Here is a 13,475-nt window from a genome sequence, read left to right as displayed (position 1 = left end):
TTAATAAAAACAAAAAATGTGAAAACCTTAGCGATGGAAAACATAGTTAGAAGTTATTAGTCAATCTGACAATAATTAGTCAATTTGTTATTATGGTTGTAGTAACAGACCAGATCTGTCTTTCAGTCGATCCTTTTTGAATGAACAAAATGCAGCTGAGCCATGCTACACAGCAGATAAGTGAGAACAGGACTTGGCCCATTATTCTACTAACAAAACTGGGGAAATAAAGAATTGTGTGTGTGAGAAAACCACTTGAGATGAAAGGCATAAGCAGGCACAGTTTCTTTGAAAAGTTGGGATATTAAAAAAAGATCTTTTGAGTGTGAAAGTTTTATAGCAAATAGCAAAACATAGCCGCAGACAAAGTAAAAAGTAGTAAATTCCAAACATGTTTGTTGTATGCACTTGCAATGCATCTCTCAGATCTTGTATGGGTAATGTAATGGCCTGGCAGATGACAGAGGAACTGTGAAATCCGGCTAAAGGAGTGTTCATGGTCTGTAGGACAATCATAATATACAATAGCAAATATATTTCTGTTCTAAAAGCATTTCAGCTATAAAAGCTATTGTTCAGTATTGAAATAATAGAATGGACAAACAATAAAGAAACCATTCTGACCTCTATAAACACTATGTGATTTTAGAAAGGCGGGGGGGATGGAATCCCAAAGTCAGTATGACATAATTCCTTAGAACATATCTGGAGATGACTATGATCTCTGTTAAGGAGAAGAGGTAGGCTGGCTGTACTGCTGTCAAAAGTTTAGACAGTGCTGTCATCTTTACCCCAGTCTGCTTCCTTTTGTGAAAATAATTGTGCCACAGTAATCTACTTTCTCCTTGCCGAGTTGTCGCCAAGTCAATCTGAGGATTTAAGCAAGACAAGATTGTAGTAGAAGTGGTTTTTTTGTTAGATTTCTGCTCCACAGGTATCAGCCAAGTGCTTTGCCTTGATTTGATTTGAGTTATTTTTGTTTTCCCACAGATAGTCTGACAGATACATATCTATACTTAAGCACAGAATAATTCTTCTCACTTTTTTTTTTGTCAGGCCTACTGCTTCTGTTTCAGACTTTTAGAAAGCCTAAAAAGCTCATCTGCTTTTTCTGATGATAGAAGTGCTTCTCAGAAAACATTATCCCTGCCTATAAATTATGTATTAGTATATTGATGGAGAAAGGGAATGGAGAATGAGTCTCCCAGATGTGTTGGTAGTCAAAAATCTCCACCATCCGGTCAATCAAACACCAGTAATGAGTTTTGTAGATGTGTTCTACTTAGCTCTTCGTATCTGTTTGTTAATACACAGATTGATGTAGACCAGGTGGTCCTGTCACACTGAAACATCCTGGTGAAATAACAAGGAAAAGAAGGACAGTTTTGCCTCTCATTGAGGCAAGGAGCAGTTTGCCAGCCAGCCAGGTGCTGGAGAAGACATCCAGCCTCAAAGGGATGCTTCTAGATACTTTAAAGCATTAAGACAGTGCTACCATAGCTGAGAAGAACGGTCGAAGATCTCCTTGAGAGGGAGGCAGTAAGGAGGCAGTTTTAGTAGGAAAATGTCAGTCTTCCTAGAAGCCTGGTCTGAGAGCATGTCTCATGGATACAGCCAGGGGAATGGGCAGCTCAGCTACTACCTCAGCTCCTCGCTCTACCCTCCCCGGCGTTCAAAGGGAGACCAGCTGTAAGGGTGAGCAAGCCTTGCGAAACTAGGAAAATATGGTGCTTTTTTAATGGAAACTCTCTGGGAGAACCACTTTCATTGGCTGAGATGGCAGATGGAGGATCCTGCATAATTTCTGTCTTATGAGAGTCTCCACTACAGGAAAGGGGCGAGTTATCCACTACAGACAAAATTGTCAGCCATTTTGTCTGAGCAGACAGCAGGTCAGGTCGGTAAGGGTTAACAAATTAACCCTGGCATATATAATTAAGCTTTTCTTTTTAATTACTTACATTTTAATGAATATGGTTCAGTGTGTCACCTCCTTTGGATGTTCTGAATAAATGCTTTTATTAACGCTTCACCATAACCTGTCTTAAAAGTGGTGAATAACAACAGGGTGTTTCTACCCCACCAGTTTGGTGTACCAGTGAGCCAAGGCACTGAAGACTGAAACAAGTACCCACATTCCCTCTTTTGTATCACAGGCAGAGTGGGTCCCCATTTCATTTGTGTAGCTCAGGAGGTGAGGTGGTACCACAGACATCAAGAAAGGCAGAAGTGCTTTCTAGTGCTAGGTGGCCAGAAGAATATCTGGCATGTAATAAAATCCTGGGAGGTGTGCCTGGACCCTGAGAGTCACAGAGAGTGTATCACACCTTGCTTTGCTTTTAAGCTTCATGTCCACAAAATAATGGTTATCTGGAGTCCTTCAAAGCTGAAGGTGAAAAGGCTGAAGAGAACACGCCAAAGTGAGCATATGCTGCTAATGCTATACTATACTAGGAGGAGCTGTGGACTCCCTTGAGGGTGGAGAAGCCTTACAGAGAGACCTGGATAGACTAGAGAGCTGAGAAATCACCAACTGTATGAAATTTAACAAGAACAAATGCTGGATTCCCCACCCAGGATGGGGTAATACTGTTTATACGTACTCATTTGGAGTATTTGAAGTGCATCTGGGATGAGGTAAGCCTGGTTATACACACAAATTTGGAGACAAGAGGCTGGAGAGCAGCCCCACAGAAAGTGATCCAGGGGTCTGGGTTGATGGCAAGTTGAGTATAAGTCAACAGTGTGCCCTGGCAGCCAAAAGGGCCAACTGTGTCCTGGGATGCATCAAGCACAGCATCACCAGCTGGTCGAAGGAGGTCATGGTTCCACTCTACACTGCACTGATGTGGCCCCACTTCAAGTACTGTTTGTAGTTTTGGGCATCAGACTACCAGAGTGTGTCCAGAGGAGGGCAACCAAGGTGGTGAAAGCTCTTGAGGGCAAGACTTAGAAGGAGCGACTGAGGTCCCTTGGGTTGTTCAGTCTGGAGAAGAGAAGGCTGAGGGGTCACCTCATCGCAGTCTACAACTTCCTCAAGGGGGACAGCAGAGGGCAGGTGCTGATCTCCTCTCTCTGGTGACCAGCAATAGGATACAAGGAAATGGAATGAAGCTGCATCAGGGGAAGTTCAGATTGAACATAGGAAAAAGTTCTCCTCTGAGAGGGTGGTCACTCACTGGAACAGGCTCCCCAGGGATTTGGTGACTGCACCAATTCTGTCAGAGTTCAAGGAGCGTCTGGATGATCCTCTTAGTCAAATGGTTTAGTTTTAGGTAGCCCTGCGAGGAGCAGGAAGTTGGATTCCATGATCCTTATGGGTCCCTTCCCACCTGAGATACTCTATGACTCTTCTATTAGAGCTGGTTCATTGATTACGGACAGATGAGGAATGAGAGTCTGTCCTAATTCTGGGTTAAGATACACTATTGAGACCAATTTTCTGCCAGGAAGGAAGCAGCATTACTCATAATTCCTCATGCATGTAACTCAAACTAGTCAGATCTAACAGTTTCAGCACAAACCATGATTCATCCAGAGTCTCTGAAACAGGAGTTGATAAGCAGTTTGGAAGGCAGCTGGATACATGCAGAATCTACATCCCACTGAGACACAACATTGCCACAGAGAACACATGGGAATGGGAAACGGGAAGGAGTTTTCTAGTTGTCTTTGTGGTGTGTTTATAAAGCTTTATAGGCTCTTATTTTGTAACTAAAAAAAATCATCATGCTAAGAGAAGCAATGTCTATGGCAAGTTATAGGTTCTCTTGAAGATATTCTTGAGACTTGAACTTGAGATATTCTATGATTCTATGAATCTATGTGTCTACATCTAAAAAGATGGTTTCTCACACCATTTATAGTAAAACTCAGATCGGTGCAACTATTTTCACTCTTTATATATTTTCTGTTCAGTGCCACTTGGTGTTCACAGGGGTTTATTTCTATTTCTATCGCAATGGTCTTCCGTTGTTGCATATAAGACTTACATACATTTAGCTCATTCAAATCTGCCTTCCAAGTGTCCCTCAAGCCTCTCTCCTAAACAACCCTTCCTTTAATCTGGTTTATTGTTCATGAATTACAGAAGTATCCAGACCAGTGTCACAGGCCCAGGTCATCACAAATGGCCTGTATCTTAGCAACTGCAAATATATCCAGAAAGCAGCTGCAACTTTGTCAGTGATCATTTTTTCACACCAGCAAGTATAGAATAAAAATGATCCCAGAGGTGTTTTTTATAGCTGATGAATTTGACTTTTGTGTAGTGTCCTGTTTCCAGACCTGCACAACAGCTGTGTAAGTGTTTGATGCAGAGCTTTGTTTCATGAGTTACACAAAAGCCATTTTTTCTCTCCAAGAATTGGAGTTTCAGGTTCAAAATACACCCACAATAAGGAAATACACAGAGAATAAGAAGCTCTGCTTTGATAGTGTATGAGAAAGACATGCTGCTGTCTTTCCTAGAGCCCTGTTTTGATTTTCTGTGCTCAAACTGGTAGTTATTGCAAGGCCAGTTGCAAGCAGCAGAATCTACTCATGGGCAAATGAAGCTCTGGATGAGAACAGGCCCTCAGAATAGCGTTAACACACAAAAGATCTTGTATAGTCTGCTTGACATGGGGGCTAGGGAGAGTAAGCAAACCTTCCTGCAGTTGGAAGGCTACCTGGGACAACTGGCACAACTCTGCAAAGCAGTACAAACAATTCTGTCACATATCCTTGTTTGACAATGCTTTCCCAAGAAAGAGGTCAGCTAAGGCTCTACTGCCCTTTCCTCTGCCAGGCATTTCATTGTGCAGCTGTCCCTAAACCAACAGAATCTTGAGTACCTACACCTTGGACACCTGAGAGTAGAAAAGGCACTTTTTATCCAAAAGGATACGAAGTCCAGGTCAGCTCACAGACCAAAGCCTCTCATCCAATCACAAAAGCCTACGCAGAACTGAGATTTTATTCTCCTTGTTCCTGCTCTTTTGCCAGTAGGAAGGAGCATGTTAATTGTTTTGTGTTTGTCTTCATTCCACATTGTGAATCTGGGAGCTGCCTTTCCATGAGGGGCAGAAGCAACCGTTCCCAGAGAGAGAAACCATTTTATCCAGTGACTGCAGCTGACTGTCTAACTGGTTGTCACTGCAGACCTTGGTGCTGTAGTTCTCAATGATGGTTTCTCTCTCAGTTGTTCTGTGGAACTGTCTTTTTTCCCCAGGCCAAAGAAAATGAGGTGTCTGGTCAAGCTCCTTCAGACAGGAGCTCATAGCCCACCTGACATCTTTCTGCCACAGCGCTGTGCCATTCTGAAGAGACTGACATTGTTGCCTGCATTGCTGCCTTGCTGTCTCACAGATTGTGACAGGCATTTGTCATTGCCTGATTATCATTGGGATATCCCATATCAGGTCTTACATTCATTTTAACCTGACGTAGGCTCAGCCTTCATTGTACAGCTGATGTTTTCTTAATGCTCCCCATGAATATTTGATCTGACATAGATAGGTTGATGTGGCTTTCATGGCATAACTTTCAATGATCACCTCCCACAGGCCAGCAACAGGTTGGATGGGAGTATCTGACCCAGAACCTGAAGATCTTTCTCACCATGACTGAATGAGTTTTAGCCTCACCTACAAGCAAAGCCTTTCACTCGCTCCCATACAGGCCACGTATCCTGCTGCTGAAGCAATATACAGGCGGTATCTGATGATAAAGGTGCCTTCATTCTGACTGAGATCAAATAAAAAAAAAGAAAGTGCACAAGAGGTGGAAGCAAGGACAATCTACCTGTCAGGAGTACAGAAACTGCAGTGATCGAATTTGAAAAATGAAAATTCTGCTGGAGGGGAACCTGACAAGGAATGTGAAGGGCAGTAAGAAAAGCCTCTTTACATAGAACAGCAAAAAGAACACTAAGGAAAAGTCAGGACGATTGGAGAAGGTTCCTGATGATTTGAAAAAGTGACTAATTTTCAGAAAGGAGAGAGAATTCAGGAGACTACAGGTCTCTTCAGTCACTGAAAAGGTGTAGTGCACTGTTGCAAGGCACTAGGGCTAGTCTTCATTATGATCTGTGATAAGAAAGGTGCTCGGACTCCATAAGATATTGCTTTAAATAACATTTATTGCAGCTCACATTAAAAGGAAAAAGGATAGTATAGATAATCTTACATTGCCTCAGGTGCAGGAAACCCCAAATTGCACAGCATTTGACAGACCATCAGTCAAGGCAGGGCATGTAGTGCAGGTCCCATCCACGGAGATAGATGTTCACTGACACTTCAGTCTTTACAGCTCTTGCAGAATTTTCTAAAGAAAACAATTCTGTTCATTTCTACTGTGAAACAAAATGATGTTCACATTAAAACATACTGCTTCACTTTATGGTAAATGCAAGGACACGGTGCAATCATCCATACCAATTGGGAGCTACCTACAGGTTCTTTCCTTCTGACTGGCATGCAAAGTTTGCCCTGCAGCCAAGGGGTATCCTGCAGCACAGCAGAGGATGGGAAGCCAACCTATATGCTTAGTACAGCACAGACCTGTGCCTTCTTGTGTCAACTGTTACGTAGATCACTAACTCCTTGATGTACAATTTTATGTGAGTTCAAATCACTACAGAAGACTATGAAGCAAAGCCTCCTGGGAGCATTTCAAGACACATGAAGGAATAAAAGGTGATGGGAAAAGCCAGCATGGATTTACCAAGGGCAAATCTCTCCTGACCAACCTCATTTTTCTCTAGGATGGGATGGCTTATTCTATAAACAAGGGGAGAGCAGAGGACATTGTACACCTTGACTCCAGTAAGGCCTTCAGCATAATCTCTGAGAGTATCCTTGTAGCCAGATTAGAGAGATATAAACTGAGTAAGCAGACAATAATGTGGGTGGAAAATTAGCTGGACTACCAGGAGCAGCAGGAGCAGGGCTGCTCCATGAGGTCAGTGAGCTAGGCCAATAAATTGTCACCCCAGGGTGAGCAATGCCCTCAGCAACTGATGCCACACCACACAATCTGACCTCAGGAAGGCACAGCCGAGTGCCAGTAAGAGGGTCCATCAACAGCCCTGGACACAGCAAGAGAAGAACCAGCACAAGGGTCTTTCTGGGGAGCCCAGGGTGAGGGAGCAGTGAGAGCTGGTTGTTCCCTATGGGACGGGATGAGATCTGCGGGGACGTAAGTCAGAGGGATAGGGGCCTCACTGACCAGGGCCCAGTCCCATGGTACCTGAGCAAGGGAAGCAGGACAGACCCTGAAATGGTGGCCACATTCAACCAAGTGTTCAGATCATAAGGCAATATCATAGTGACAGGGCAGGTCCAAGGTCAAGCCAGGAAATCGGCCTGCAAGCTAGGATCAAGAGCACCCATGCCGGGCAATGCAGGGCTGTGGGGAGCTGGAGACTGGCCCTGCTGTGGCATCACTGGGCTGATGGCCCCAGGGGGCTGACGTGGGGTCCGGGGCCAAGGGCCACATGGGGAAAGCACCATGAGAGGTCAGGGACAGTGAGGGCTGTCAGCACCCTCAGGGCTCCAACACAGCAGCCTCTCCTCTGAGCAAGGTGCGTCCTCACTCCTTACAGAGCCCTTACAGGGATCAGGAGTGGCTCAATGGCTGTTTCAGGGGACATAGAGGGCAGGGACAGCAGACTGAAAAGTGACACGGCATGAGAGGCCTAGGGCTGAGTGAGGGGGTCAGCTCACCCCAACAATTGGCTACAACCTGGGGAAGAAGGAGGGTCTGGCTGGGTGGAAGGAAGTTCACTCAGGAGCCTGTGTCTGTGGGTGCTGTGGGGAGATCAGGAAGTTTTGTAAAGACAAGGCCCTGTGTGACCAGCGACCGGACTCCTTGGTGCTTGGCAGAGGGCTCAAGGAGGCCTGAGCTCACTGTCAGGTGGCAGCAAGGGCCAGCTACTCCCCAAGAAAAGACAAACCAGGCAGCAAGGGAGCTCCCACAGCTAGCAGGGCAGGAGCCTCACCAGCCAGGGCTCAGTCCCACAGGACCTAAGCAGAACAGGCCCAGAGATCACAGACAGCTGCAGCCAAGAGTCCAAATCATAAGGCAATGTCATAGCTGTGAAGCAGGTCCAAAGACAAACTGTGAAGTCAATTCACACGTCAAAGCTAGGCTCAGGTCCAGCGATCACAAGGCAGGGCCAATGTCACACTAGGAGTCCTTGACCAGGCATGGGCACAGCTGTGTTTGAACTGGAGACTAGTACACCTCTGATGTAGCACAGAGAGGGACTGAAGGTCCAGGATATAGCTTAGAGCTCCTGGGCCAATAGGTGTGGGTAGAAGCTCCAGGTGTGGCTGGTCAAGACCATTAAAGGCTTATTAGTGCACTCGGAGCCCTACCACCCACTTATGAGCAAAAGGGATGGGCATGGAGACAAGGCTACAAGGTTCAGGTCTGAGGTCCATCAGGAGGCAAACTCAGAGACAAACATCTACAGTGTACTTCAGACAGGGATGGAAGTGCCAAGGCGCAGCTGAAATGGGCTTCTCTTGTGGGAAACAATCTTTACTTGGGTGTTTCACATAATTTCTTGCTGATTAACATTAATTTTTTGTTGTTGACTCAGGTATTGACAAAAACCAAAGTAACAAACTATGAAACAGACACTTAGACCTTTCATTCCCCTTCTCCACACTCAACTTCAGTCCAAAAACTCTCCTTCTCTGCTTCCTAGTTTCAGCTTTCTCAATACTTCCCAGTCCCTTTGGTGAAGCAGCAGGCAATGCAAGAGGTTGGGGTTGCTGTGCAACTTTCTATCTTCCAGTTGTTGCTGCTCACTTTTTTACCATGCTGTAGTTTGCTCCACAGGGATGTCCTTGCTCCAACATCGGTCACCCGTAGGATGCAGTCACCTTGGGGTGTCACTGCCCTGGCACAGGTTGCCTGTGGCTGCAGTCCCTCAGAGGTGCCTCCTCTGGCATGGAGCACCTCTTCCCAGGAGTGTGCCTTCAGCTGTGCTCTCAATGACATCTCCTTCCATGTGTTTCCTCTGTTTTGTTTCTCCAAACACCTCTCTCACATTTCTTCTGCCACCCTTTCTTAATTATGCTGGAGCAGAGGTGCCACATTTTTCTCTGACTGTCTGAAGGTTTGGCATACAATGAGTTCTTTTTGTCCATTACAGGGCCAGCTGCAACTGGCTGTGACTGGCCGAGGGCAGTTCATGTCTTCCTCTCACAAAGAGCACCCCTAGTACCAAAATGGTGCCAGTGCCCAATACAGGCTCCTGGGCCCATGCCCAGAGGGTGTGAGGGAAAGCTTCTGCTGAGGCTGGTCATGTCGTCAGGGTCCTAATGTTGGCTGTTTTCAGTCCTGGGACTTCAATAGCTGGTAGTATTTTCTATATATTATATATATATATATATATAATCCCTCAATGGATTTCTCTCCCATGGTTTTGTCTTCCTTTAAAATCATGCAAAATTTTATTATCTCCAGCATCCTTTTACCATGAGGTCCATGATTCAGCTACCTGTTTGCTGTCAGCTACCTGCATATGCATTTTTTAAACTGATTTCTACTAACTTCTTTTTATACCCTTAAGTTCCTGTGTCAGAAGATATACTGAATAGTCAATCTCTCTCATTGTCTCCATATCATCTGGGACTTCAGAAACCTCTGGTTTTCAGAACATCATTCCTCTCCTAGGAGTTTGTCTGCTTGGGCTCAGGCACATCTGAAGCAATTGTCCAGCCTTGAATCAGAGCGTTGTTTGTGATAGAGGTGTGAGATGCCTCCATTGGCATCCCCCTCACCTGAGAAAAGCATTTAAACTGAGTCTCTTGATTGTGGTCCTTGCTACCTTGTATGGCTGTGCCTCACCATGAGCCTCACCGAGCTGGACCTTGTAATGCACCACTGCAAGTGTTCCTTTTGGACACTAGTAAGAAACTTATTAAAATGCAATTTATTGGAGATAACATGAGAGAGGAAAAGGAGATTGCAGAGATAATTTCATGTCCCCTCAGATGGTGGGAACCCCAAGGTGTGCAGCTTTGGTTGGATCTTTATTCAGGGCACAGTACACTGCATATCCCATGTATGCAGACGTTCACTGGTGGTGTGATCTTTGCAGCTTTTATGGGTGTGTTCTTAGAAGTAAACAACTCCATTTATCATTTCTACTGTCAAAAAAAAGTATATTTATATAGATTTTATATTATATTTATATTATTTATATATATATAATATATATTATATAATTTATATTATTATGCTTCTCCACTTCAAGATAAAGACAAGGGATGTGCCAGCAGCACCATTACCAGGTGACAGTTCAGGGCCATCTACAAGCTCCTCCATTATGATTAGCCCGCTAAGTTTATCCTGCACCACGTGATACATTCAGCACAGCACAGGCCTGGAGTCCAAGCGATATGTGCAGCACAGCATAGCACAGCACACTCCTGTGCCTGATCAGGACAACTTTTATGCGGATCACTAACTTCTCAATGGACAACAGTCTTCAGGTCAGGACCACTACGGGCCCTGACACATGGACTTAACATCCAGGCTTGTGACTTGTCCTACCTCATCGCTACAGACTTGTTTGGGAATCACCAGACTGTGGCAGTAGCATTGGGAACTGTAGCACTGAGCACCTTGTCAGGGGAGGCCCCTGCCTTGCTGGCCTTGCCATCACCTGCTGTCCCCTTCCCTTGCTGAGCAGTCTCACCCCTGCTGATCCTTGACAATCCCCTCTCTGCTACCTCTTTTCCAGATTGAAGAATTTTAGCTCACTAGCCACAAGAAAGAGAAAACTTAACCACTGCTCCTTGTCAAATCCTTTCTAGCCAATATGTAGTTTTCAGTTTGATTCAGCATGCTGTTCTTTCTCATATATCATTTGAGAGCCCAGGATAGCTTTCTCCCTGGAGTCTAGGTGGTTCTCTGAGTGCTCTTCCTCTGGTGACTAAGATCAGAGCATACTGTCTTGTGCCTTCAGCCATGAATTTGGTTTGTTTAGGAGAAGGCAGGACTTTCTTGGAAGTCAAATGTGCAGAGAAGCGTGGAATGGTCTCAGATAATTATATTCCCCGAAGGGCAGAGAAAATACGTCAGATCCATCCGTTCCCCAAATGACATGAAAAGGAAAGGCACACTTAGTCCACAGAGCACTTCTAATGCTGTCCTATGCCACATTAAAGAGAACGTGATTGCATGTGGCTGTTTTTTGTTCCACGAACCCCTTGCAATACTGTGTACCCAAAACATCACAGCACGTAGTGAAAATGGAGTGTAGTGGATGCACAGATGGCAATTTCTTGACGTACAATTTCAGTCATGCTCCCAGGGAACAGAAAGGACTATTTGACAATACCTGGACTTCATGGGAACTGGGATTCATGTTTTTAAACTCTTGCTGGTCTTCAGAGCTGAGAAGCAGCACAGCTTCTCTCCCCTCGTCCCTTTGTAACACCCTCCCTGCTGCTCTTTGCAGAATTGCTCCCCATTGGGGCTGCAGCAGCCACATTCACCACAGCAGCTCCTGTACAGCAGGTCCTACTGGCCCAGACCAGCAATGTAGGGGCACAGTTTTGTGCCCAGCTATCAATATGGCAGAAATAGATTTTATTCAACTTTGTCGAATCTGCACTTTTACCTCTCTTTTTAGCCTCTACAGAGGATGTTTTCTCCTTCATGAAACAAATAGCTCTATCCCTTCTACAGTACTTGACTGTGATAATATTTTTTTGTTCAGGGCACAGACATCTTAAGATGCCTCTGCACTTTCATCAAATAATATTTCTATCTTTTTCTTACAAAATTACTGGGTTCCAAGCACACTGCCACTGGTCTATATTTTCAGTATATCGATCAGAATCATCTGCTTGCACAAAACTTAAAATAAGCACAAAATTGGAATCTACATTAATCTCCCAAGCCTAGTTTTCAACAGATGTCTGTCTTACAGAAGAGTGATAAACATCACTTCGTATGTTGCAGTCAGGACATTGCAGTCCTGAGTAATGTGCTATAGGCAATCCAGCTTTGGCAGGGGAGTTGGACTAGATGATCTCTAGAAGGTCCCTTCCAACTCCAACAATTCCGTGATTCCATGATTGTGTATCCCTAGTGACACCTAATGGACCAGTTTAAAACAAGAGTCAAATGCTTCTGTTTCACAGTGAAGACATTAGGTGGACTGTGTGCCTTGAAAACCTCTCTTGTGTAGTTTTAGGAAGCTACTTTCCATTTCAGCCTTGATTTTCTCCATTTCTTTGCTGTAAAATAATCATCAAGCAAAAGAACAATTATGCAAGAGAATAGGTATTTTTTTCTTCATGTTATATAATAAATACTTCCATAGTAAATGTTGATAGTTTTATTTTCATTGTACTTGGAAAGTGCAGAGTGACAGACATGCTTATTTCAGTTTAATAGCAGTTTTATAATTGTTTAATAACCTTATACACTCTGCTTTTTAGGACAATATTTTACAAATCCTGCCTTTTTTTTTTTTTTTTTTTTTTTTTTTTAGTTGTAGCAAAACTGTGTTGACTGCTTTTGGTTATAAGGGAAGCAGAACATAATATAGACAGGAAACCTTAAAATGTCATATCTTGTCATATCTCTTGAAATACTTTTTTGCTTGAATACTTGAACTGTAGCTAATCCTTTATGATTGTCTTGGGAAGACCAGTATTTGCAGTTCTACAGAATTCATAGCAGCTATGTAGAAGTATTTCCCTGCTGCCAGCTTCATCATTTCAAGTTATGTTTAATGCTGACTTTGCAAATAGTTGAGGCAGCTCCAAATACCACTGTGTCTCATTTTTAAACATTTTATATACTGATACTGTAATTTATAGTTCTGCATGTGTATCCCAGCAGAAGAGATGTTGCTTAACTCAGCAATTAACGTTAATAATCTTTTTAATTGGATAAACTGTAACCTAAAGAACCTTCCCAGTAAAGACTGTGAAACAGGACACAACATCTCTAGAGGACTACCGCGTCAATAAGAAAGATTTCCTTGTATGATTCTTGTGGGTATGAGAGAGCTGAAGCAGTCCACCTTTAAGATGAACATTCTTCTCATGTTTTTGAGGCTATCTCTCTTAGACATCAGCTTGATATATTTACTGACAATACTTAGAGGAAATCTTTTAAAACTGCCTGGAAATACAATGACAAATTAAAAGAATTTAGTTATTTGATGAGGTATATGGAGATAAATTCAAGGTGATAATAGGAGCTGTAGGGTTTACCTTGCTTAAGCTCAAAATTTAAAAGAACATTCTTAAGTTGTTTAGTGACTTCGTGTATGGGTACATTCTAATTTTGAAAAGAATATCTAAATCCTAGTCTAAACCACTTCTGTCAATAATCACTACCCACTGTATAGTGTTTCAGGTTGTGTGGTGTGGTAACCCAGAATAGGTAATGATGTGTTTATTTCGCAATGCTTTTATTAGAATAAATAGAAGAACCACCAATTAACATTCACAAAA

The sequence above is a fragment of the Numenius arquata genome, chromosome 4, assembly GCF_964106895.1.
Source record: "Numenius arquata chromosome 4, bNumArq3.hap1.1, whole genome shotgun sequence".
Taxonomy (NCBI): domain Eukaryota; kingdom Metazoa; phylum Chordata; class Aves; order Charadriiformes; family Scolopacidae; genus Numenius; species Numenius arquata.
Note: the sequence above shows the minus strand (reverse complement) of the source record.